The sequence below is a fragment of the Podarcis vaucheri genome, assembly GCF_965113315.1.
Source record: "Podarcis vaucheri genome assembly, chromosome: Z".
NCBI lineage: Eukaryota > Metazoa > Chordata > Lepidosauria > Squamata > Lacertidae > Podarcis > Podarcis vaucheri.
In genome coordinates, this window is record NC_138758.1 from 26,498,071 (window position 1) to 26,524,828 (window position 26,758).

Here is a 26,758-nt window from a genome sequence, read left to right on the forward strand (position 1 = left end):
CACAGGTTCTCTAAGGGGAGTTTGCAGTTGCTTTGCTCCCTCCTGGTCCTTTTTACTGTCGTGCCAAGCCAAGGTTTTGCTTAGCATGTTGCCAAAACTGGGACACATGGTTAAGCTTTCTCCCCACTAATCATGACCTGTACAGTAGAGGCAAAAACAGGTCACAAGAATAATGAGAAGGCCCTCTTGTTACAGTATCATTAATTTTTAAAATGCGGCACATGGAATAAGCAGAAGACAAGATTACATTTTCTATAACTGCTTTTTTCCTCCACTCCAAGGTTTAATGTGAAAGAAAAGATACCAGAGATTACAACATTCATACAGAAATATACTTGTTATTTTCTATCAAAGAAGGCTTTGAAAGGCACTGCATAATTAAAAGGTACTTTTGTTCAAAGTTGTAAAGGTTTACAAAGTTGTAGAAGTTGAAACTTTTATGTCCACTACAAAATATTTGTAACGTTATCAAGGGCAGGTAAAAAGTTAAATATGTGACTTTTTAAAGCACTGTTCCGTTTGCACACAGAAATGGCTAGCAGCTTAAAAAAGAAAACAAATGGTTTAAGATCAGAATATTTAATGCTATTGAACCAGAGGTGTTTGCACATCCAAGTCAAACTACGAATATGCACACAAACTGCAGCTACTCACCAAGCGAAGCCTTCCAAGTCTGTCTGCTAGTCTGTATATGCATTAGGAAACTTATAAGGCTACAAGAACACGCCTACTAAGACAATACGTTTTTCTTTTTAAGTAAGCATTATGACCTATTACTTCCGATTCTGGGGAAATGAGTCAATACTTGTTGTGGCAATGGTGATGTTTCTGAAAGGTCAAACTGAACTGACCATTTTTGCAACTGCTGTTTTGTTGTAATATAAATATTCTGCAAATGGTTAAGCACTTTCCTACATAGCCACAAATGTTCTCATGATGTATTATAAATCCCCAAAAGCTTATTTACAATGAGGAGTCATCTGTCTTGCAGCAGAGACTAATAACCATGGTTGACCCTTAAACTGATGTTCATCTTGAATAGCTAGTCACTAGTGTATGAACTGTAAAGGATGTGATAAAATATTAGTGTACTGTTAGTGGAGAATGAAATCTGGCCCCTTATCTTTCAGACAAGCAGTTAAGACATTTTCTTTCTAGTAGGCTTTTAATAATTTTTAATCACGCTAGCTACAGTGCCCTTTTATTTGTTTATACTCTGTGTTGCTTTTAAAAATTATATTAACATTTAGGGAGCAAATATTCTTCTTTCCCAAAAAAGCACATTATCCCTTTCGGATCCTGTAAATATAGGGAGACAAATCAGTAGGTCTAGGCTGCAAAAAATGGGACTGGCATTGCTGAAGTTGTCAGCCACATATTTTTTTACATGGTTGCAGACAGCAATAATTTTGGCAAAAAGCACAATTTCATTGAGTCCAAGGATCAAAGAAATTACAGGATAAAGTTAACTCTTTTAGCTGGCAAGTTTAGATAAACCTAGCAAGGTTTTCAACAGCTGTGTGTAAACACTTGCTTGGAAAATATAGGGAACAACAAATTCCACAATGGCGAGTGAACAGGCAGAGGAATTTTGTGCTCTTGCACCAGAATAGAAACTAAGTAAATTGTGGGAAAAGCCCTCTTTTCCACACTCAAGTGTAGAACTGTAGTGAGCTGCTGGAAGAGTCATGGTGCTCCTTATCTCTCTTCTTCCAACCCCTCTGCCACAATAGCAGGCTCATAAACGACTCCCCCCCCCTGCACAGTAACATTTTATAAATCTAGCCTTAAGAGTCATGTTTTTATAGTGCTGCAAGCTATAACATATCACACTGACGTATGATCATTAGCACACACTCCTCTGGGTACAAAGGAAAACAAATTGTATGTGCCTTCTTGCTTCATCTTCATTGATACAAGCTGCCCACTTTTACGTAACTGAGAGCAAAGGGCAATTGGCAAATAACCTTGAGTACTATTTTAATTATTCTGCCTTCGCTGTTATTTTCATAAATGTAAATTAAGATACACTGCATTTCTGCTGTTTGCTTCTTTCATTGGCATAAGCCCCGCTGTTAGTTTTAGACTGTCCATCCATCACATAGGTGGTCATCCTCTAGGGCTTTTGAAATTGTAGGCTCTCCATGTTAACACTGCTGTATTCCATCAGTCTGAATTGCATCTTGCCACAACGTTTTTAACTATGGCAAAATCAAGATTTGAGATAGCAGAATAGGAAGTTGTACTAGGAGGCACAGAGCTTCCTCAACTTCTGATCACTAAAGATTAGCATTTTTACAAAAAACAAAAAAACGATCTCTGCTCATTAAAAAAGAATCTCCAAGGGAATCGGAAACATGCTTAAAAGAAAGTCACTTTCTGATGTATTCATTTATAGACTACACACATAGTCTAAAATCAGCTATGTATTTGGAACATTAGCTTTCAACATTTGAAGCTAAATGAGAAAATGGGCAGGTCACCCAATATATGATTGCAATGTAGACTATTAACTATGTTCACACAGCCTGGCAGTTCTGTCTGTGTGAGGTGTGTGTATATGGTGGTGGGGAGAGCAGAGGGAGTGGTTGGCTGATCATGCTTTCCACACACACCTGCTTGCAGTTCACACTGATCATTGGAGACATTCACAAAGAGTCAGATCAAGGGAAGTGTCAGTCGAAGGATCAACATACTGGTTAGGAAAAGAAGTCGCAGAGCACTATCAAATAATCAATAGTAGGTTCCACACATTTGGTTCCTGCAAGTGCCAGTGGAGTTGTCAGTGGAACAATTCTGCAAAGCTTATATCATCAATGGGAACTGATAGAGCTGTCCAAAGTTTTCCTTGGTGGCAATTGGAACCCTCTTTGTTGCAATGATGAACAGCAACACTTAACACAATCCCTCAAATTTTTATCCAATCAAATTGTTTTTTACTTCTCAGATTTATTCAGTCATTCCTACTTGCAGTTTTAACCAAGTATAAAATTACCTTAAATGTTCAGGTGGGCAGTATGTTTTGACCATTTCCTTATCTTAACTCCCTGTTCTTGGCACAAAACAACTGGAGCATGGTCTGTACATGATACTTCTGTTTTTGTGAAAGAACAAGATGCAGCCTAATAACCTAGTTCTGTAGCTTGATTACCAGTGTCCCAGTATATAAAGCTAGCTCTCAGTATGGTTGGCTAATGGGGTGTTCAGAATGGAAACAGAAAAAGTAATCTTTGTCCCCTTCACCCCTTCCAAAACATTTTTCCTTGTTGGTGCTAAAGTTCAGAACAAGCCACAACATTTAATTGGGGGTAGCAACTTGCATGCTTAAAATTACTACTGGGAAATACAAAAGATAAGTTTGTGCATGTTGAATAAAATCCTAATTGTAGATCAATAGGAAATAGGATTGCAAAATTGTTAGGGTTGACAGAAATGGTGCAGTAGCAGACTTCCTGCAGAAAGGGACATTACTCATAAGCAATTTTAAGTTGCAACGTATCAGAAAACAGCTTTCACAGGACTTGCTCAATAGCAATGTACTTCCTGTAGGAAAAGCACACAAGTTTATCAGTGATGTCCTAGAATAACCTCTTCACTACGGAAGTGATGAAGCATATTCTTAAGAAGATATATAGCTGTACAATAGTTGATGACCAAGTAACCACATTATGTAGGTTATTAAAAAAGCAAATTTCCATCAGCTCAATTGGGACATTGTAGATTACCAATCCAATTACAACTCCTCCAAACACAAAATAAGGAACTTTCACTAATTTCAGGCTAAAGTCAGCATTGGATTAGCACAAGCCTCTTGTGCTCTTTAGATAGCAGGTGCAAGCACACATTGTCTCCATATTTCATTTGTTGGCTTTTGAAACAAAAGACATGTAATCAAAAGGTTATTGTAAGTTTGTAACAGTTGTAACATCAACATTAAACTACTGTACAGGATTATGAGGGAACCATTGCCCTCTTTGGCATAATTGCCAAATGGTTATGTTTACCATAACAAGATAAAGAAAACAAGATTCTTACTATGAAGTAGTCCTAATCTGGATAGTTTGGTTCCCTCTCTAGCTTGCCGATCAGAAGGTCAGCGGTTCAAATCCCCATGACAAGGTAAACGGCGTTTCCGTGCATTGCTCTGGTTCACCAGAAGCTGCTTAGTCATGCTGGCCACATGACCCGGAAGCTGTCTGCGGACAAACGCTGGCTCCCTCGGCCAGTAAAGCGAGATGAGTGCTGCAACCCCAGAGTCGTTTGCGACTGGACTTAATGGTCAGGGGTCCCTTTACCTTTACCTATGGTGAGCCTGTGACCTGGATTCAGTAACTAAGTATATAGCATCTCAAAAGGAATGGCCAGGCTGCCTAGGTGGAGAAATCAGTGATCACTGTCATGTATCCTGACAAACAGGATTTCTGTGGTAGACTGCCCTGTGATGTATTTCTGTTGGAGACCACCTCCTTCTGTGATGTATGTACAGTGGTACCTCAGGTTACATATGCTTCAGGTTACATACGCTTCAGGTTACAGACTCCGCTAACCCAGAAATATTACCTCGGGTTAAGAACTTTGCTTCAGGATGAGAACAGAAATCGTGCTCAGGCAGCACGGCGGCAGCGGGAGGCCCCATTAGCTAAAGTGGTGCTTCAGGATAAGAACAGTTTCAGGTTAAGAATGGATCTCTGGAATGAATAAAGTACAGTACTTAACCTGAGGTACCACTGTATGGTGTTTTGGGGGGTGGTCTTGAGCTACAGGGTGGGTAATTTCAAAAGTCTATATAAGGGCTTGCACACCATTGTTCGGGGTTCCTCTCCTCCCTCCCTGTGTGGAGTGAGTGGAGGACCCAGTTTAATAAAGATCGGGCTTATTAGCTGCTTTGCTTCTCAATATTCTCTGGTTGGCCTCTGTTATTTTCTCCTACTGAGAGGGAACCTACTTAAGGTCTCCATACAGGCTCTTGTATACTCCATAAGGGAAAAGGAGCAGTGGTTTTTTTCTTGTAACACTTACAAGATTGTTAAATACCAAATTTGCAGTCTTTATAAGCACCAATAACCTATTTCAAAGAGTTAATACACACATAAAGATAAAAGCAAAAATGCTTCTTTGGAGAAACACCATTAGGTTCTTGAAGAGCTGATCATAATCTGGTTTAGAATGTCTGCAACAGATCCCTTTTTGCCAACCTGTGTAAGACAACGGAATATATTAAGAGAAACTGAACTGCAGCTGTCCTGGGGGGGAGGGGGCAAAACTGCGCTACCCATTAAATGACACTGTTCCTCTAGCAACGGGGAATCACATTACCCCAAGCCCATCTAAAACTGCTACAGAATACAATTATTTGTTGGCTACCCTACTCACTCATTTCATTTTCTAGTTTTACATGGAGTTTGTGTAAGGATGCCCAGAACCATCTCATAACAATTCCGAAGGCGCTATTGCCAGTTCCCCTCTTCAATAACACCACCTCCAATACTGCATCCTGTAACTTGTTCTTAGGCTTTATTACTTCTCATATAGCAGTGATTCCCAACTTTTATGAACCCAAGGTCCTTTTTTAACCTCAATTACTTTGCAGACACCCATATGCTAATTGTTGTAATTTTAGGCTCTGCTAACTGATACATGGCAAATAACTATTATGAATATTGCAAGGCCTCTTATATACTCTTGCCCAAAGGAGGTGGTGGAACCAAAGGTTGCTTGCTGTGACTTGTTTGCACAGGATAAAATTGCTTGCATCCACTGGCATCTTGAATCCGCTATTAAATTCACAAAGAGTCAGATAGCATCAGTGCTCCATAAATCACTACTACAGCTAATTTCAATGAAATTTAACAACTCACAAACCAGCTAAAAAAAAATTGATCCACATCCTGTTCTTACTTAGCCACAGATACTGGATCAAGTCATAAAATAGTCAAAGAGAAAGTATTACTTCTTAAATAGCAGTAGATTATAGGCTTTAATTTAGTCCATGTGCAAGCAATTGAAATGAAGACTAGTGATGTGAGGTGAGAAAATTCTCGAGAATGAGAATATTCTTGAGAAATATTCTCTGCTAGAAAATTCCCCAGAGAATATTCTCCACAAACTGTAAATTCTAATGTAAGAACCAGTTTTACAACCCACATTTAAAAAATCTAGTAAATAATAAGTCAAGCTGTGATATTGCCAGTGTTAGTAATGAATAATGATTTTTTTTGATCCAGTTACATTACTGGGCATTGTGTCACTCACCACTGGCAGTTTTGAAATGTGAGCTACAGAAAACCTTTTTTTAGTTTTAAAAATGCTATACTTTTAATTTGATGAACTTTTGAATTTGTATGTATTTCAACTATATGTAATAGCCATTTTTCTATTTTGGTGTGACCTTATTCTTAGTAATTCTATACCGTTGGCCATACAGTGTGATTTTTTTTTACAGAAAGTAGCTTTAATGCTTTATACATTTAAAGTACCTAGGCCTATATGTGTAACAGCATATGAGGTAGCCTTGATTAAAACAGTTGACGTTTCTATATTTTTATTTAGTGCCAGTAACTGGTTTTTGCAGTACCATTCAATGGTACAAGGTGCCATTTACCAGAGACTGACATACTGAAATATATTATCATATAATGATAATATATTTAATGTGAATGGCTTCTTTTTTATATGTATGCATATACAGTGGTACCTCTGGTTGCGAACAGGATCTGTTCCGGAGGCCCGTTCGCAACCTGAAAAGAACGCAACCCACGTCTGCGCCCACACGGGTCGCCGCTTCTGCGCATGACGTCATTTTGCGCATCTGCGCATGCATGAGCGGCGAAACCCAGAAGTAACCCTTTCTGGTACTTCTGGGTCGCCGTGGGACACAACCTGAAAACGTGCAACCTGAAGCAAACTTAACATGAGGTATGACTGTAGTTTTGTTTATCAAGCTGTGTTTTAGTCACCAAAACAGTTATTAAGATTAGAACTATTAGAAGCACAAGATAGCCTATTACAGAACTTACTTGTATCAAACCTTAACATGCCAATTGCATTTATTGACTTGTCCTTTAACATGTAAATTTTCTGATGGAAGAATAAAATATGATTTAACTACTGAATTTCCTTATACCAAACCTTAACATGTCAATTACTGGTGCCATCACCTTAGAATGGTTTAATTTTAACTATAAAACATGTTTTACTTTTTAATTTGATACTTGCAAGTCAAGTGACAAATAGGCTTGTGCTTATATATTTTCACTGTGGTTCTTTTACTAAATATACAGTTAGTGGCAGGCTTAGTGATTAACATGAGTCATTCACATTGAATTTTCAATTTCAAGTTTGGCGCAAAAAATCAAAGAATGTGAATTCACTGCATTGCCCCACTGAATAAAAGCATCTGTACAGGTTTTGGCTGCCATCTGAACAAGATTACCCATGAATATTACATGTACATTAACTAATTATATAATTTTCAATGTATTAAAATGAATATTCTCCTATTTAAAATGAAAATTCTCTAATATTCTCATTAATCCAGAATATTTTCCAAAAGACTATTCTCAAGAATTTAACATCACTAGTATGGAATCTATTTATGGGTACTCTATGCATGCATCTTTTGCACATGGAAGAGAATGCTATACTGGGGCATCAGTTACAAGACTCTTCTACTCTGAAATTATAAAACCATTTAACAAAGGTACTAAAATAATAGAATTATAGAGGTGGAAGGGATTCTAAAACTCATAGTCCAACCCCCTGCAATGCAGAAATCTCAACAACACCATCATCCAATGTGAAACCATACTGGACCCTGCTTAGCTTTACAAATGTGCTAGCAATTTTATTGCTACACCAATTGTTGCTTTAAAAAAACCCACTGCAAGAAGAAATTAAGAAATTGTTCCACTGAGCAAGAAATCATAAAAGGAAAAAACTTTTTGTTCCAGACCAGTCTTTGCCTCAACTCTAAAAATGTGTGACAACCCAAAAGGGCAACTGTATATGGACAAATCCAAACCCCTAGGAATGGTGGATTAAGAGCTCTAGAAAGCAAGACAGTAAACTTCTATAAAACGTTACTTATCTGCTTTCCCAGAAAAACTGCACATGAGAATATTAAGTGCACATCCTTCCTTGAACAATCATATAACTGAATATCTACCTGTTCTTTAAACATTCTTTAAGACTCTGCCCTGTCATGCTTATGGTCTAGAGATGTGAATGACTAGGATTCAAAAAAGGCAAGGGGAAAAACAATCTGGTCAGATAAGTATTGGTGTTTGCATATTTCACGTTAGCAGAATCAGCATGTCCGAGAAAAGGAGGAGGGCTAGTCACTACAACCATTCTAGGAAGCATAATGCTTGTACAACTACAAAATACCGTATTTTTCGCTCTATAAGATGCACCAGACCACAAGACGCACCTAGTTTTTGGAGGAGGAAAACAAGAAAAAAAAAATTCTGAATCTCAGAAGCCAGAACAGCAAGAGGGATCGCTGCGCACTGAAAGCAGCAATCCCTCTTGCTGTTCTGGCTTCTGTGACAGCTGCGCAGCCTGCATTCGCCCCATAAGACGCACACACATTTCCCCTTACTCTATAGGAGGGGAAAAGTGAGTCTTATAGAGCAAAAAATACGGTAGTTATGACTACTCAAAAGCAAATCACCTCCACCATTTAAAATACAAGGACATTATGAAGCTATTGTTAATCCAGTACCCTTGTAGGAAGTGACTCCTATGCTCAAATTTCCTTTCCATGAAAAGCCAGTCACACTAGAAACAAAATCCTACGTCAAAAATAAACAAATATAACATGAAAAACTAAACAAATACTTCAGCCATTTAAGCTGCTCCCACTTATGTGGGAGCAAACTTCACAAAACTCAGTGAGCCTTAATTCCGAGATGACACCATGAAGATGTTGTTGTTGTTGCTGCTGCTGCTGCTACTACTGTTGCTGCAGGTCTCATGTATAAAATTTCAGTTTTAAACAGCTTTAATTTTGTTAAAAGGTTCTATTCTGCATGTTCTCCTGCAACAAGAGTTGGTTGCCTTCTGCACCCCGCCTCCCAGTAATAATATATAATCACATTACATAGGTAAAAGGTAAAGGTAAAGGATCCCTGGACAGTTAAGTCCAGTTGAATTTGACTATGGGGTGCAGTGCTCATCTCTGTTTTCAGGCCGAGGGAGCCAGCATTTGTCCGCAGACAGCTTTCCGGGTCATGTGGCTAGCACAACTAAACCACTTCTGGTGCAACAGAACAGTGACGGAAGTCAGAGCACACACAAACGCCATTTACCTTCCCACCACAGCAGTACCTATTTTATCTACTTGTGGTGGTATGCTTTCAAACTGCTAGGTTGGCAAGAGCTGTTACATTACATATTACATTACATTACATATTAACCTGCTCAAACCAAGAGCAAATGCTTCTATTTTCTATGTCTTTTCAGCCAAATATATATCATGATTCCAAATACATTTAATTAAGATTGCTATTCTTCCATAATAAGGAACACTATTTTAGTGTTTGATAGCTTACACTGTTTTGTAATTAATATTTTTGTCATTCAATAGTTTTTTCTTAGATTTGGGGGTGATACAAATGAGAAGTCAATACAACAGTCCATTGATAACAATGAAAGCATCCCCATTAAGGTTTCAATCAACAATTAAGTATGGGAAAGTTGTATAGATTGCATAAGAGTACAAATAAACAGCATTATGTCTGATAGACAGTTTCCAAATAAAGATGACCACAAAGGCTGTTTTAATTGCCATTCTTCTACAGTGGTACTTCAATTAGGAATGTAGCACTGATGAATAAAAGTCAACTGACTATTTATATCCTGCTGTCATCCCTCTTTGTTGGGACATAACAAAGCTTCATATCCTTATACTAACGTGCCTATTTTGGAAGGTGACAAAAGAGTGATAGTTTGAAAGGTAAAAAATATATAATGTCCTGCTATTCAGTACTGCATGAGACAATGCTATTAAACCCTGTGGTGTTCAAATAATTGCTTTATATCTACAAATTGGCTAATTGCTGCCATATCAGTGACTGCTTTCCCAATATATACTGTATATACTAAATAGAAAGCTTACTTTTTACCCAACCAAGGAAAGCCACATGCATCAATTAGTTCATATGAGAACACAAAACATAGCTGATGTAGCCTTTTACCTCAAGCGGAAGATAACACTTTAGTGTCCACTCTTATCATAATAGACAAGATGTAATATGCAACCTTGGAAGCTGCTAAGCACTGAATCACATTTTCTTGGTTTTCTTTCTCTCTTTCTGCCTCCCCCCTCCCTTGTTACATCAGCATCAGGCCACATCCTGAGCCCAGCCTCCTGAGCTGCGTCTACAAAGGGGGCGTGAGAGGGAGGAGATTATGCTACTGAAAACAAATGACCAAAGGAAACCATCTGGTCTGAAGCCAGAAAGATGCTACTGATTCAGGGAAAGAATCACAAAGAACTGCTTACTTCTCATTCAGCTCCTGGGAAGAAGATACTCTAGCTGGACAAAGGCCAGAATCAGCTCACGGGGTTGTTTGTAATCCAGAATATAACTCTTTAAGGTACATTACTGACAATAAATATAACATCTCTTTCTCAAAAGCAACAAAATATAAACATTTGGTAATGCAAAAGGCTGCTAGAACTAAAAAAAGGAGGCAGACAGGAGGAAGTGAAATGACAATTACAGCAGAGTGTAGCAACAGTGATGAACATATGCAGTGATAAGCCACATACACCTACACCTACACACACACACACACACCGTACCTGAGGCCCTAATAAAGGCAACATTCCAAATGCTATGCAAGTCAAAGTGCATTTCTCACAATGGCTACACAACACATACTGACAATTAAGGGTTTGCATTTGTTTCTTTGCAAGACCCACCTCTTGCAAACTGTTAGAATTACAAAAGTAAAACTGTTCCAAATGGAACAGAATAATATAAGTTTTATCTGTTTTTATAATTGCATGCTATGTAACTGTAACCTGCCCTGGGACCTTATGCTGAAGAGTGGGTAAGAAATTCTATAAGTAAAATAAATATGAAATTAACATCTGCTGCTGAGTTTTGTTAAGCCTATTCTATAGATCTCTCTAATATTAACAAAAATATTCTTAAATAACATGGGCCCACATATATTCACCCTACCACTGCAGCACCCCATTACAGATAAGAAGGCTATCTGGAATACCTTACCCTGAAATAAGATGCCTCAGATTACATCTTGAAATCTGAGCCACTAGCCCTGATCGGCATGCATATGCTTCTCCAACTTGCAGGATCCAATCCCCATTTGGCCACACTTCATCAACTTTACAGATGCTTTCCTCCCCACTCCTCTGCCAATTCTACACTTCTTTTCAGTGTTGTTCACATGAACTTCATCCCAGGTGACCACCTCATATTCAGCGTTCAAAATTAGCCCCTTTTCAGCTGGCTATTGGCCACTTGCTACCAAGTAAAGATGCCTGGGTGCCAAGATGGTGCCTGACATCTCCACCATCTGGCTGGCTGGTGCACAGTAGCGGTTTTTTTGCTGCTGTGCTATGGCATGCGTCAGATTTTAGATGGAACTGATAATATACACAATTCATTTTCAGCTTTGTAATCTTGGGGGGGGGGAAGGCACCTAAACATTCAGTTTGTGAGCCTGTAATCTAGGTTTAAGGCACCATTTGGCAAAAAATAATAATAATTATATCTGCTTCTAACACTGCTCATACTCTACTGTGATACTTTTTCAGAACCACACACCTATGTCGTCCCTTCCTATTCCTCTCCTTCAATTTTTTTGTTCTCTTATACTGTCGTCTAAATCTTCATTTCTGCTTTTCTTTCTCTCCTACTCTTCTGCTTCTACATCTCCTACTTTCCTAACAGTGTTGTCCAACTTTGCTTTCCTCGAAAGTCCATAAATATAAAGTGATCATCATAGCATGATTACCAATTTCCAAGAAATGAAAGTTCTGCATAGTTTAGCTAGGGAAAACACATGGTATCAAATAATTTCTCAACTTAGGTTACCAAATAGCCTGGGATTCATTTCACTGACCAAGACAGCGATAAGAATTAGATTGTCCCATACAAGCTAAATTGCTTTTAAAACCGATTACAATCCTAATGTTGCAAATATATCCCATGTTAGTTCTAATTCTTCAAATTCATAAGAAAACATATATAAATTGGTGTTATTCATAAATATCTTACACACAAATTTACGAATGTCTACTTGTGGTTAAGCCCCTTTGTCTTCAATGGGCTGTACTCCCAAGCATTAAGTGTACCCAGGATTGCACTCTTGTCTGGAAGTAAATTCTATTGAACGCAATCAGTTTACAGATGAATAGATATATAGGAAATTATGTTGTGGTTAAGTCTCCTTACCTAAATGTAGCCTAATGTGACAAACAATATACAAAAGAGGCAATTAAAAAATAATATAGCAGCAATTTATCTCCCTTCTGAGAACTTAAGTGCTGCACACCGTTGATACAGGTATTTGTGCTGCTGAAAGTGAAAAATCCTATGACAACCCCACAAACAACCTCACCCACATCCACACAACCCATCCTTTCTGATGCAACAGAAAGTAAGTGAGCTCACAGATGAGTCCATCAACTCAAGCACAATGTAGCTTTCTCTTCTAAGCAAGATCATTATCAGGATAAAGGGAAGATCATTTTAACTATTATCTGCTTATCTTAAGATGGTCTCAAAGTATGTTATGACTATTAGATTATTATTTTGGGGAAGGGAAATAAATGGCACAGGAACCATCATTACCCAGCCCTTATAACTTCCTCTATCCAGGGTGAAACATGATGTGTGTGCGGCATTTCTCAGTTTTCTTGTAGATATAAGTCCTCTGTCATGCATGATCTAGTTGAGATTCCTGCATTGCAGGAGGTTGGATTAGATGACCCCTGGGATCCCTTCAACTCTACAGTTCTATGATTCTATACATTTCCTTTTGCCCAAGCAAGGCCAACACATACTCTCACCAACTCCTGAATCCACAACGCACAGAATGTTTTGACTGGCAGGAAGATACAAAAATCTAGTGTTGATTTTCACAAGCAATAACCTTTGCCTTCCTCTGGGGTTTATGCCATCTCCCTATCTCCTGACAAAGTATCACACTAGTTACCCGCCAAATCTAACCTGTATACTAAAAAATACCAACTGTTACTCAATCCAATCTGGGTGCGAGAGCCCTTAAAAATGGGCTGTGATATGCAGCCCTTTGTCCTTTCCATGCCAGACTACTAGTCCCTCACGTCAGGGTCCATTATCAAAAATCAAAACCACTGCAACAGACGACCTATGGTGTGTTACTCATGAGACCAGAAGCCTGCTTTCTGGATTCCAAATTGTGTTTACACCAACCTCAAGAATTCTAGAAATCTCCTACATGCGTAACCACTGAGCGTATGCTACTGGGTGAAAGTGTGGGGGTAGATAAAAGCAGACTTCTTTGTTCCCTGGGAGTCAGATAAGTTGGGTACTGACTGAGAAGTGCAGAATGTGCTACCTCAGGATCCCTCTGAAAGCAATTGCTTTGTTTTTTCAAAATTCACCATGCCTGGGAGCTGAAAGAAATAATTCGCAGGTGCAATGGCAGCAATACCTGATAGTTAAGACACCGCTGGCCTACTCTACAAAGCCGTTGTGCAAAGGAAGAGCAGAGCCAGGCTCTCCTAACCTTCCTGTTCTGTTATACGGCCACATAATCCAGAAAGCTGTCTGAGGAAAAATGGCAACTCCCTTGGCCTGAAAGCAGAGATGTGCAGCACACCCCATACTCAAATTTGACTGGACTTAACTGTCCAGGAGTCCTTTACATTTTTACCTTCTGTTACACGCCCTCTCCTTCTCCGTTTTATTTCCTCATCTTGATACTTATAGGAGGACTAAATACACCCACTCCAGGGCTAACTAACACAGTTTTAGGCCTTTTTGGAGGCATGTTAGGGAACAAGGGGGTCTGATACATTCAATACCTCCTTCAACATGCTTCATTTTCAGGATGAACATCTGCTCTACACAGGCATCAAGTACAGAGACTTCCTCAGCTGCAAGATCTTACGACCGCACCCTTAGTCAATTAAGTGATTACATTAGCCAAGGCTGTAACCTGAAACATACTTACATGCAACCCCTAAACATACATGAACAAAGTGGGATTTATTTCTGAGTAAACATGCAGAGAGGACTGTACTGCACAAAGCATTCTGATTGGCTAAAAGGTGCTTCCACAATCAGATTTATTAAACATTTTAAAAACAAGCACTCTAATTAGCAACACCCTCTTGTCTTGTGGCATCATAATGACACACACATATATTGTCACATAAGCTTTCATCAACTATGGAAACTTATGCCACAATAGATCTGGTCATCTTCAAGTTACCTGAAGACCCTGTTGTTTTTGCTATAACAGACTACCATGGCAACCCCTCTAGAAGTTCTCCCTGAAGAAAAATTTTATCCTGTGCAAGAGAAAACAGAAGACCTCTTCTGGGATACCTATTGCAGCCCAGGAATGCATCATCTAAATAAGAAAAGAAAGAGAACCCATTGTTTTTTCCTCATAAGCAATTATATGTAGATAAAAGAGATTAATTTGTAGCAGAATCCATACCTGCCTATTTAGAAATAAGGCCCTCTTAGTTCAGTAGTGTAGACTCCTAGGTAATTGGGAGAAAAATTTAGCCTAAATCAGTCAAAACTCATACATATAAACAGCAAAGGCAGCAAATTTTACACTGCCAGTTAACTTATAATTGTACTGCATGGAAACCAAATACCGTGGTACCTCTGGTTACGAACTTAATTCGTTCCGGAGGTCTGTCCTTAACCTGAAACCGTTCTTAACCTGAGGTACCACTTTAGCTAATGGGGCCTTCCGCTGCCACCATGGTGCGATTTCTGTTCTCGTCCTGGGGCAAAGTTCTGAACCCGAGGTACTACTTCCAGGTTAGCAGAGTCTGTAACCTGAGGTGTTTGTAACCTGAGGTACCCACTGTACTGGAATCCTCTACCCACCTACCAAAAGTAAGCCCCCCTGAACTCAATAAGCAGACATATAGATTGCACTACTAGTTGAGTATTTGTATGAATTTTAACTGACCTGATTAATCTATGAAATGTGTATAAAATGTATGTGTTACACACACACACACACACACACACACATGACTCAAGTGTGAGGGCCGCCATGTATACTGAGTTTCTGTAATGTTTTATTGATGTTATTGTATTTTTTATTGATTAAAAAAAAACATTCAGAAGGTCAACAGGCAAACAAAAATGGCATTAATAACAACATATATTTGAGATTTTGATGCCCAAGCAGAATATAAATCCTGTTGAATGGATTAACATTAAACATACAAACACAAATTTTAGGGCTCCCATTTGATTAAAGAAACCCTGGCTTAGGGAGGAAAGCAGTATGCCCTTTCCCTGCCAGAGGACCACATTTCTTCTCATGGACAACCATTTGGGAATATAGCGGTATGGCCAGAAGCAAAAGTATGAGGAGGAGGAGGAATGCAATCCTTACTTTTCTAGGCTGCATGACAGCCATGCAAATTCACAAAGAGGTTTCCATACACACACTCCTACATCCTACCGGCAAACGGCTTTGAGGATGTACACCTGTGTAGGCAAAAGTAGAGCCACCTGAGGAGGGGTTCCTACCCCTGCCGATTAATCGGATGGCCTTGAGCTGATTGATCTACCGCTACATCCCACACTGAGGGGAGGGCAGGGGGTCAGTGAGGCTGAGGGGGAAATGGGTGGCTCAGAGAAAAGGGAAGCTGGGCAACGCAGGTGACGTATTAATAAAAGCGAGGTCAGAGGAATGCGACCCGAAAGCCAGCTTTGAAAGAAAAGGTGAAGTGAGATCCCCGCTTCCTGCTTCTACCCGACCGGGGGAAAAGCTTTCATCCCCTTTGGCGATGGCTGGAGGGAAGGAACCAAACTGTCTTTCGCAAGGGCCACGCAGCACCACTCACCTCATGCGGCGAAAGGCAGAGGCGACCCCTTTCCGGCACATATATATGTACCCTACATATAGGGTGGGCAGGTGAATAATCTCTCCCAAATAAAAATGGGCGGGAAGCGATCTCCTCCCCCCCCCCTTAAGAAGCGGGGCGCCGCCAGGCGAATCTCACCGTGATGTGGGGCGTGGAACGAGCGAGAACTCTTTCCTGTCCCCGGCTGCCGTAACCGAATCTCTCCTCTCCCGCAACTGAAGCCGGTCCGCTGCCCGCCTCACGCTGTTTAAAATGGCTGAGGGGGGAAAGAAAGCGAAGCAAGACCACGGGGGAGGAGGCGGGGGCCGCGCCGGCTGAGGTAACACGGGGGCGGGGAAGTGAGGGGGAGGAGGGGGAGAATGCCCCGGCGCGTGGACCAATCCGAAGCCTCGCTCAGCTGATTGATGTGAAGGGCAGCCTCACAGAAAGGAGGAAGCAAAAGAGAGAGAGAGAGAGAGAGAGAGAGAGAGAGTGGGAGGGGAGGTTTGGTGGTGGTGACAGCGGAGCCGGCCGTGACGGTGTTGTCGTCTTCGTCGACGGCGTCGGCTGCTCAGGCGGCTGGAGGGTGAGGTGATGGGCTGGAGGCGGGCGAGGTAGGAAGAGAGCCTCGCCCAGAGAGGTGGCGATGTTCTCTTCAGAGGTGGCGGTGGGCGAGCGCGAAGTCTGACAGGAATTCAAGCTATTCTCTCGATCTGGGTTGTTGGTTTTTGTTTTTTTTTGACCGCCAACGTATAACAGATCAGACATATATATGCCTCTCATAGGTTTATTTATTAAATTTCTATACAGCCCTTCATCCAAAATATGTGTGTGTGTGTGTGTGTATGAACATTTGTTCCCCACTCTAATGTAGTCAGAAAGGCTGCCAGAGCAGCATACATAGTCAGTTAAAACAAAGCAGTCCCTACCCTCAGGGTAACAACAACAACAATAAACAAAAAGTACACCGCACACAAGGAAAAAGGGATAGGGAGGGAAGAGGAAAATCAAAACAAGTCTGTGAACTTGCTATCTAGAATGGTACATGCCTTGCTTATCTCCCGCTTTGACTGCTGCAGTGAGCTTCTACATGGGGCTACCTTTGAAGGTGACTTGGATACTACAATTACTCCAGAATGCAGCTGCTAGACTGGTGACTAGGTGTGGCCACCAGGACCATATAACCCCAGTCCTAAAAGACCTATGTTGGCTCCCAGTATATTTCCATGAACCATTCAAAGTGTTGGTGCTGACATTTGAAGCCCTAAATGCCCTTGGCCTTGTATATCTGAAGAAGTGATTCCACCCCTGTCCTTCAGCCTGGACACTGAGATCCAACTCCAAGGCCTTCCTGGCGGTTTGCTCATTGGGAGAAGTGAAGTTACTTGGAACCAAGCCCAAGGGCCTTCTTGGTAGTGGGGCCTGCTCTGTGGAATGCCGTCCCATCATATATCAAGGAGATAAATAACCGACTTTTAGAAGACATCTGAAGGCAGAATGTGTAAAGGAAGTTTTTAATGTTTAATGGTTTATGGTTTTTTAAATATTTTGCTGGGAGCCGCCCAGAGTGGCTAGGGCAAAATTATAATTGTTCATTAACAGCAACAATGATAATTTTGGTACACAAAAAAATCATCATAAAAGGACAAATAAAACAGTGGCTTCCCCCAGTTAAATTAATTTAAGGACAAATCAAACAGTGGCTTCCCCCAGTTACGGTAAATTAATTTAAGCACACAATGAAATATTCAAGAAAATTACTTCATGACCCCCAGTTAAGTTAAGAGCACAAGAAAGTTAAGTGAAATCTAACTGGATAATCATGTGAGTTTAAATCCATTAGCAGTACTATGAACAATGTAACAGTACAATAAAGTTGTAGGGTGTATGGGGTGTTAGGGGAGGAGTAGTACCTCTGGTGGGGAATGCATCATGCTCTATTTGGGGTAAATTGTCCTCCTTTGATCCCTACCCCACACTCAACTCTCACCTGTGGCTCCTAGAAGCTGTCAGCATGCGACTGCGGTCACACCCCAGTGTGGTTGCCATATTTTGAAGAGTAAAAAAGATGATGCTATGACAGCCATTCAAAGGAAATAAATGCAATTTGTCTCAAATTTTACCCCTGAAAAAGAGTGTGTCCTGGAAAAAGAGGACACATGGCAACCCCCAGGAAATTGCTTCAACTGGCCAGCTAAACCAGGTGAGGGTAGCTGATTGGTCTCAAATCCTCGATGAGTTAGTGACTTCCCCTGCATGCGAAGACTCTGGAAGATTGAGCAGACAAAACCAATAGAGGGCCAATGGTCAAGGAGGTTTCTGCATGTGCTGTAGAGAGAAGTGAGGGGCAGATGGGGCTTATCAACCTGGGAAGGTAGCCCATCTAGGAGAATGAAAACTTTGACCCTAAACCACCCCTGCTTTGTGGGATATCTTTGGAAGAAGAAAATGCTAAGGAGTAAACCCTACACAAATCTAGAGTGGAGTCCCTAAGACGGTTGGATGGCACCTTGTATGCCTCCTTCTGTCAACTCTTGCAGCCAAGCTAGTGCCAACTGTATTGCTCTTCTTTCCTTTGGACTACATCACCGAGGCTGAGAAGGAGGCAGCCTATAATAACAACAACAATAATAATTTTATTATTTATACCCTGCCCATCTGGCTGGGTTTCCCCAGCCGCTCAGCCTAGGACTCCATGCACCCTGTTCAGGCATGTGCACTGGGGAAGTTCACTTTGGTGCTGCTAACGCAACGGTTTGACTTCACCTCCAGAGGCTCACTCACTGTCTCTTGAGAAAGAGGGATACCAACACAAATCACAATAAAATCATGAAAACTTAATGTCGCCACAACCAATAATTTATTGAAAACCATGATAAAGTAGTGTAAAATCTCAAGCTATTAATCAAAATTATGTTATTAAAAATTATGATGGAAACACAGAATCTTGGATCATAAGATATATTTACTTGGACCGTAATCTGGTATTCATTTTCATTGGGAAAAGACCAGTCTAATTTGGTGTGGCTTACTTCTGGCTACCATTACTTCTAGTATTATTACTTCTCACTGTTACCAGTAAGTAAGTTCAGTGAAGGAAAGTTTCCCACCCATTCCTCCCCACAGCAGTCCCCTGTGCCGAATCCCTCATGTATTTATTTATTGCATTTATATCCCACCTTTTTCTTGCAAGGAGCCCCCCCCACCCCAAAGCATGTTTGGGTGAAAAACTGTAATTGTGTGTGTAAAAGGACATAGGTTGGCTCTGGTACTGAATCACGCATCAGAAATGAGGACTCAGCTGGGTTAGAAACAGCTTAACTAACCAAATGCACCTGTAGCAGGAATGTTCACATGGAGAAGCCACACAAAGCCACACAAATAGTGTCACATGGTGACTTTGCATCTTGCCCAGTTAACAATGGATGATCACCAAATGGGTAGCAGAGAATGTGAACTGATTAGAGATGCTTTATACATTGTCCAAGTACAGACCCTCCAAGTATCCCTATTTTCCAGAGACGTCCCTAATTTAGAAAAGCCGTCCCAGTTTCTGATTTGATCCTGGAATGTCCTGCTTTTCCTTAGGACATCCCTATTTTCATTGGAGAAATGTTGGAGGGTATGGAATTATCTAACCCCTGAGCCATCTGAAGGCAATCCTGTATAGGGAAGGTTTGTTTAATGTTTTATTATGTTTTTATATGTGCTGTAAGCTGCCCAGAATGGCTTGTGCAACCCAATAAGATGTGTGGGGTATAAATAGTAAAATTATCATTATGGAATGGGACGTCCCTATTTTCATCAGAGAAATATTGGAGGGTAGGCAAGTAATTAACACAGTACCCAAGTGGAGAGAATATGTATATCGGCCAGTCAGTGCACACACCAATTAATGTTGATACTCATGCAGATCAGCAATGCATATGGTGGTTGCATAGGAAGCAGAAACTGCACAGTTAGACTACTGAATAGGGTAACAGCTTTGCTGTGCAACTCTGTTCTTGTTTACTCAGAAGTAAGTTTCACTTTGCTCAGTTGGGCCTATTCTCTAGAACGTGGGTGAGCAGATCTTAGCCTTGTAGGATTAACGTTGGGGTTTTTGCCTTTTTAAGTTTATCCCTGACATCCACTTCAAGATGCAAAATAGTGGCTCAGCCAGATGGCTATGAAATAGAGTGCTTCTGAACAAATGCTCAGCCCAGGAATTTGAGATCAGTACCAGAACCAAGCTTACAAATACTTTCAGAGAAAAAAATCACTTCGGGTTTTCCCCCTAAGCATACATTTTTAGCAACCTAATATTATGTGGGGGCAAGCTTTTCAGTTGTTGCTATTGTTAGACAATTGGAAATCGATGTCACCTGAAGATCTACCAGTAGATGCTAATCTTCCTTCTTCCCACCAACACAGACCTAGAAAGTGTGTTTGGATTTCACCTTTAAACACCTACTATTTGTAGCACGGAGAGAGGCAGGTATGTATTGACAGTTTCAATGACGTTTAAATCAGATCTGTTAGCTTAATATCCAGATTCCTCATTATTAAATCAAAGTCCACGGATGTCTGTTATTTGTATACTGTAATTGCAGCTCAATGCAGTTTAGAAATATAGATCCACTACTTAATCATACAATAAACTTCCTTGTGGGTTATTTTAAAATGTGTGAAATTGAAAAAGGGAAAAATAAACCCTTTTGCTCATCTTTAAGATTAATTTTTTACGCTAAACTTTCATTTGAGAAGTCACTTAATGAAATTGGTGGCTGAACTCTTTCGTAAACTCAGTAACTTGAGACTCATGAGAAAAGAGTGGGAAATGGAAACTAAAGTGTTGATATAAGAGGAACTAGAAAATGCAGCTAGGACAGATCTTTGTGCTAAAATGCACATTGTAAAAAAAAATAATCTAAGTATTTATTTATTCCCATAGACGTTTTCAAATTCTGGATTAGTGGCCTTGTACACACTGGTATGAAATATTGTGTGCTCAATAGACTGGTTTGGCATGCAAATAATTGAAACTTTAACTCTTCCCATGATTTCATCCCCTCAACTTCCAGTTTAAAGACATGACCATATTTGGTGTAGGACTTCAGAACTGATTCTTTGGGGTTGAAGTTACATACAAGATGTTATCAAATGAAAAGGAAGAACACAGTCAACAAGGCTTTGTTTTTCTGCTGTATATAGCACACAGAGGATGAGGAATCTCTCCCCACCCCCATTTCATCCAATCTGAGATCACAACAGTCACAATTCCTTTTCTGACTTCATAGTAAAAAAAAAACTGCAGCAAGCTATAGTGGAATTTAGTGATTCATTCAAAATTCGAATGAAGGTCCACTAAAATCAACAGGATGTGATTCTAATTGTTTTGGATGAGTATGCCAAATCCTTGAACTGTTTTGGGAAATACCAAGGCAAAATTTTTAATTGATTCCTAAGGCTTAAGCGCACATTCCCTGCCTAATCCTTGAATGAAAACCCCACTTTCTACCTCCTCTCCCCTTTCAGTTACAACAGTGGATGGATGTGTAGTCAACATCCAGTTAAATCCTTCCTTATTCTTTCATGTGAGATAGAAATGCAATCTTAGCTTACAAGGTTGCATATATTATTAGCATGAGTGGATAAGGTTGTCAGATACTGGATTTTTCATACCAGGCTTGCTGGATCATGTCAAGGACCTGTCTAGTCCAGCATTCTGTTATCACTATGGTCAAATGGATGCTTATGTCAGGCCTGCAAGCAGGATCTGAGCACACTCTTCCCATTGCAATTCCAAGCAGCTGGTATTCAATGGCATACTGCTTTTTTCCCCCTGCTGCGCAAACTTTTCTCCCTCTTTGAGTTCATTCGCATTTCCATTTGCCCTGTAATTTCTTAGGCACGGGTCCAAAAGGTTCTTCCTTTGTCCTGTGTCCAGAAATCATGGGACAAGTGGAAGTGTGGATTTTTTTGTGAATAGTTTGTAAATACACCTTTGTTTCGTTTGCTGTTCTGTCATACAAGTGCACTAAAAAAAAGGGGGGCCAACTTGTGCATGTAGTACCACGTTCAACTCCTAGCCCAGCCTTCCTCAGCCTGGTGCTTTCTAGATATTTTTGACTACAACTTCTGTCAGCTCCAACGAATATGGCTATTGTTCCAGGATAATAGGAACTGTAGTACAAAACATTTGAAGGGAACCGATTTCTTCTTCTTCTAAGAGTAGTCTCTGGTAAAAAGGCTGGAAAATACATTTTCCTTAAACTTGAATACCCTCTGCCCATCAGAGTACACAGTACTGTGCTAGAACTGACTCAGGATAAAGAAATTATGCCACACATATCTGTAATGTGTTCTTCAGAACCTCTTTGTTAACTAAAGAAGCAATCCAGCATTTATAAGGCAGTGGGTCATTTCCATGGCCTTAAATGGAAAGGTGAATTGTACAGTGGTACCTCGGGTTAAGAACTTAATTCGTTCTGGAGGTCTCTTCTTAATCTGAAACTGTTCTTAACCTGAAGCACCACTTTAGCTAATGGGGCCTCCCGCTGCCACTGCAATGCGATTTCTGTTCTCGTCCTGGGGCAAAGTTCTGAACCCGAGGTACTATTTCTGGGTTAGTGGAGTCTGCAACCTGAAGCGTCTATAACCCGAGGTATCACTGTATTGTTAATTGAACAGTTAGACTTCTTACTGCTTTCTGAGGGCCAAAATAGCTAAACTACAGAAAATCTGTGATCATATTCCCCAGTGTTTTTTGGATTCAGTGTTGTAGTCTGCAACACTAAAATGAGATATAATCCTTCCCCTCATACTGTTTGCTAATCTAAATTGTGTGCACACGAACATAAACAAGTTGCTGTTTGTCCCATTGTGTGTCGAGGACCCCCAAGACACCCCCCCAAAAAACACGGTTCACACATCCTTTTTGTTTTGGTTTATGGCATAATTTTGGCCACAACTTTATTGAATTACAGTATGTACAGTGGTTGCTTAGGCATTGGTTAGTGAGGTAGGAACAGAACTGACAAACACACCCTGTGAAAGTCAGTAAGGGCAAAAAAATTTGGGGAGAGAATAAAGCTGGGTGCCAGGCTCCCACCTCTCCCCAAATGCTCCCAGGGGCTCTTGTGTGGCCCTAGCCCTTTGCCAGGGATTCGGACAAAAGCATGGCGAGCCCCTGGATTCCTTTAACGGAATACCCTTGCAGAAGCATCATTGGAGGGGCAGGCACAGCCAACCACATCCCCTCCACCAACCAAAAAATTAACCAATGCCTAACTGCAACCTTACAAGTTGTGACGATTTGCTACGCAGTAGGCAAAACCCAAATGGCACCACCAATCAGCCAAATTGTATAATTCCTACCAGGCCCCTGCTCTAAAGCAGACGACCCCATGACAGGCATAGCAAGGTCAGCGCGAACAAACCCTAAAGAAAGGGAGGGTGGGGGGGGGAATCTGATGTGCGCAGCAAAAAGAGGAAGCTCAACGCTGCGCACAGGGACCTATATAGCACTCCCATCAATCAAATAAAATTGCAACGATAAATTTCCCCCAGCAACATTGGAGGTGCCCAATCAAACTCATGGCCATCCAAACTAACCCGTCCAGCAACAGGGGAAGTCATGGTTACTCCCACCGCAACACGTGCTCTCTATGAGGAGAACCCGCTTTGGAGAAAACATTTCCATATAGGCACAGAATAGTTAATGTTAAGTTGTGGATGAACATATCAGACACAGCGATACTTCAAACAGCTCTTGTTTATTCACAGGCCAGAACAGAACTGAACAGCAAACAGCTCAGCCGGCCTGCTTTTATAGGCAGCCGGCTGTCAACATCCAGCAACAACAACCCAGGGTTTCCTGCTTAAAGTAACAGACCTGGACCTGAGTGAAAACTATATACACACGATACTCAATACATAACAGTTAAAGAAGGGAAGGGAGATTTATATCGGAAAGTGACATTGGAGGAACAATTAACCCTACTTGTCCAAGCAGCTCTTTTTGTAATCTACTTTGTCTAGGTAAAGGGACCCCTGACCATTGGGTCCAGTCATGACCGACTCTGGGGTTGCGGTGCTCATCTCGCTTTATTGGCCGAGGGAGCTGGTGTACAGCTTCCGGGTCATGTGGCCAGCATGACTAAGTCGCTTCTGGCGAACCAGAGCAGCTCACAGAAACGGCGTTTACCTTCCTGCCGGAGCGGTACCTATTTATCTACTTGCACTTTGACATGCTTTCGAACTGCTAGGTTGGCAGGAGCAGGGACCGAGCAATGGGAGCTCACCCCGTCGTGGGGATTCGAACCGCCGACCTTCTGATCGGCAAGTCCTAGGCTCTGTGGTTTAACCCACAGTGCCACCCGTGTCCCTACTTTGTCTAAGGGAACACAATTAAATCAAAGGAAATCAACATGACTGATGTGACCCTTCGGCTCATTGCCCAGTGTGTGTGTACTGCTCACCCATTCCTAATCTGCCCCTGAGTGAAGCATGCACTTTTCAAATTCTAATGAATTATGAAACATTGCAGACCCAAAAAATAAGCCATAAGTATTTCTAGTGCCTTCAACATACTGCCATTTTAATTTTCCCATTTCTATTATTGGCCATCATTCTATTATTAATGGATGAAACAAAGTTCCTAGCAGACCCTAATTTCAATCTGCTGCCTCCTTCCACACTCCACCTTAAGACTCTAAATGTTTGTCCTGTTTTTATTTCATCTTACAATGGGTGGGTGGCTGTGATGGAGATTAACCCATTTATGATATTTTATTCTATGTTTTTTAGCATGCTTGTGTCATTTTTATTGTATTTTTACCTTGTACATGATTTGGGGGTTTTTTTGTAGTGAGAAGTGATCTCTATAAATTTAACAAACCTAACTTTCTAACCTGATGTAGATTTGTTGGCTTTGCTGGTCCATTTTTTTCTTCTTCTCCTACTTCCTCTTTGTTTACTATCTAGCCTATTGTGTTCTGGGAAACGCCTGCACACTATTTTGTAACATTTTAGTTAGACTAATAATGGTAATGCTAATAATGGTATCGCCCTAATGTGGAATTTGGATTTCCCCCCCCCTTACAGGCCAGCATAACTACCTCTTGTGTGTGTTTACCAAACACTATGTAAGCTTTCAAGTTCTGCAAAACTCTTCAGAACGGAAAGGCAGCAAAAAAGAGTAGGCTTACATGTCCACAGGAATAATGATTCGGCCACTTTAGACAGTTAGTGATACAAAATATTTAGTACTTCAGACCCAGTGTAGTGGCCATGATGGCCATGTCAAAGATGATTTTAAAGGGGTTTAGATAAATTTATGGAGTGTATGCCTAAAACTCTTATTTTCCATGATAGCTTAAGTGCAGTCTTCAGGTTCAGCGTACCTCTGGATACCAGTTGCTAGAAGGCATCTGGTGGGGGAGTACTGTTGCCTTCCGACCTTGCTTATGAATATCACAAAAGCTTCTGGCTGGATGTCCACAAGCAGTGCTGGAGTAGATGGACCCTTCGTCTTATCTAACAGGTCAGGGCACTTGTTTTTACACAATAGCTAACTGGTCAATAGAATCATAACCCTATGCTTGTATGTGAGATCCAAGCATAATTTTAAAAGTCATATTCTTGTGCTGTTGCCTGTGCCAATGGTGTGGCATTCAGTCTGAATTTTCTTGATGTATGGCAAGCCTTTGGAGGGGCTGCAAAAGTAGTTGTTTTGCTGCTACTGACTAACTCACCTATGCCTCTAGAAACTGTGGAGACGTTTGGGTCTGATATGGCTTTAGGGGAAGCAGAAGCAGCAGGGATTGCATGTCGTATAGAAATGTTGTTTTGTAGAAACATTTTATTCTGAATTTTATTTTATCATGAAAACTTAAAAAAGATCAGGCTGTGACCAACAAAACCCAAACAAATAGATCCAAGCCAGAAGGTCTTCTATGCATTGACATTACCTTTTGGAAATATATCCTTGACTCACTTCATAACCGTATGATCGTAAGTTAAATTATTCATACAAGAACAGAAAACTCATCTATAGGCACTGAGAACTTGTAGTTTCATCAATTGCCGAACAGCAGTTTTGCCGTCACATACCCTTGAAGTCTATTTTTGACTTCTGATTTGGCATGAGTACCATCTCTGTGTGCTTATATGCTTGCAATCATGGTGTATTATAAATAGCCAGCAAAACACATCTCTGCAGTGGAAGTGCAGCTTTGTAATATGCTTGTATATAACAGCAAACACCAGTTTTAAGCCATGAGATGCCAGTGACCAGCATTAACCTTCGGCCTAGTGGGAATGAATAACTAGCAACAGATATGTCACACTGGGCTGCCAAAGCATGTGTTAAAGACTTGCCTTGCTCTAGATGTCTACAGCATGTCACATAACCAGTGACTGAGAGCAGCAAAGAAGGCAGCAAGAGCATGCCAGCAAATTCTTTAAATACATTTCATCATTTTTCATATCAACATAGATTTCTAGCTAAAGCTAATGACTTGGTTTTGCAAGTGAACTACTTCTCAGAAAAATCATAAATTTGTAGAGTTGGAAGGTACCCTGTGAGTCATCTAGTCCAACCCCCTGCAATGAAGGAATCTTAACTAAAGCATTCATGACTGATGACCATCCAGGCCCAGTGCCACCAAGCAGGTCATGCTCCCCTAAATCCACTTCTGCTGAAAACCAGGT

At 40.7% G+C, this 26,758-nt stretch overlaps 1 protein-coding gene and 1 long non-coding RNA gene across 5 annotated transcripts in view; one reads left to right on the plus strand and one right to left on the minus strand.

The window, feature by feature from the left end:
• ACSL4 (acyl-CoA synthetase long chain family member 4) overlaps positions 1-16,379 on the minus strand; it is a 45,344-nt gene extending 28,965 nt beyond the window's left edge. For 2 of the 3 annotated variants that reach the window (XM_082208649.1, XM_082208647.1), the window contains exon 1: positions 16,223-16,379. The gene's annotated coding sequence lies outside the window, so the exon portion shown is untranslated. Of the gene's footprint in view, positions 1-12,428; positions 12,489-16,222 lie in introns of those variants that run through there. The other variant, XM_082208648.1, reaches the window with a different exon arrangement.
• Positions 16,380-16,513: 134 nt separating this feature from the next.
• Positions 16,514-26,758, plus strand: part of LOC309524212 — a 32,250-nt gene continuing 22,005 nt past the window's right edge. For both annotated transcript variants that reach the window (XR_014215855.1, XR_014215856.1), the window contains exons 1-2: positions 16,514-16,677; positions 25,439-25,589. This is a non-coding gene — a long non-coding RNA (uncharacterized lncRNA). The remainder of the gene's footprint in view (positions 16,678-25,438; positions 25,590-26,758) is intronic.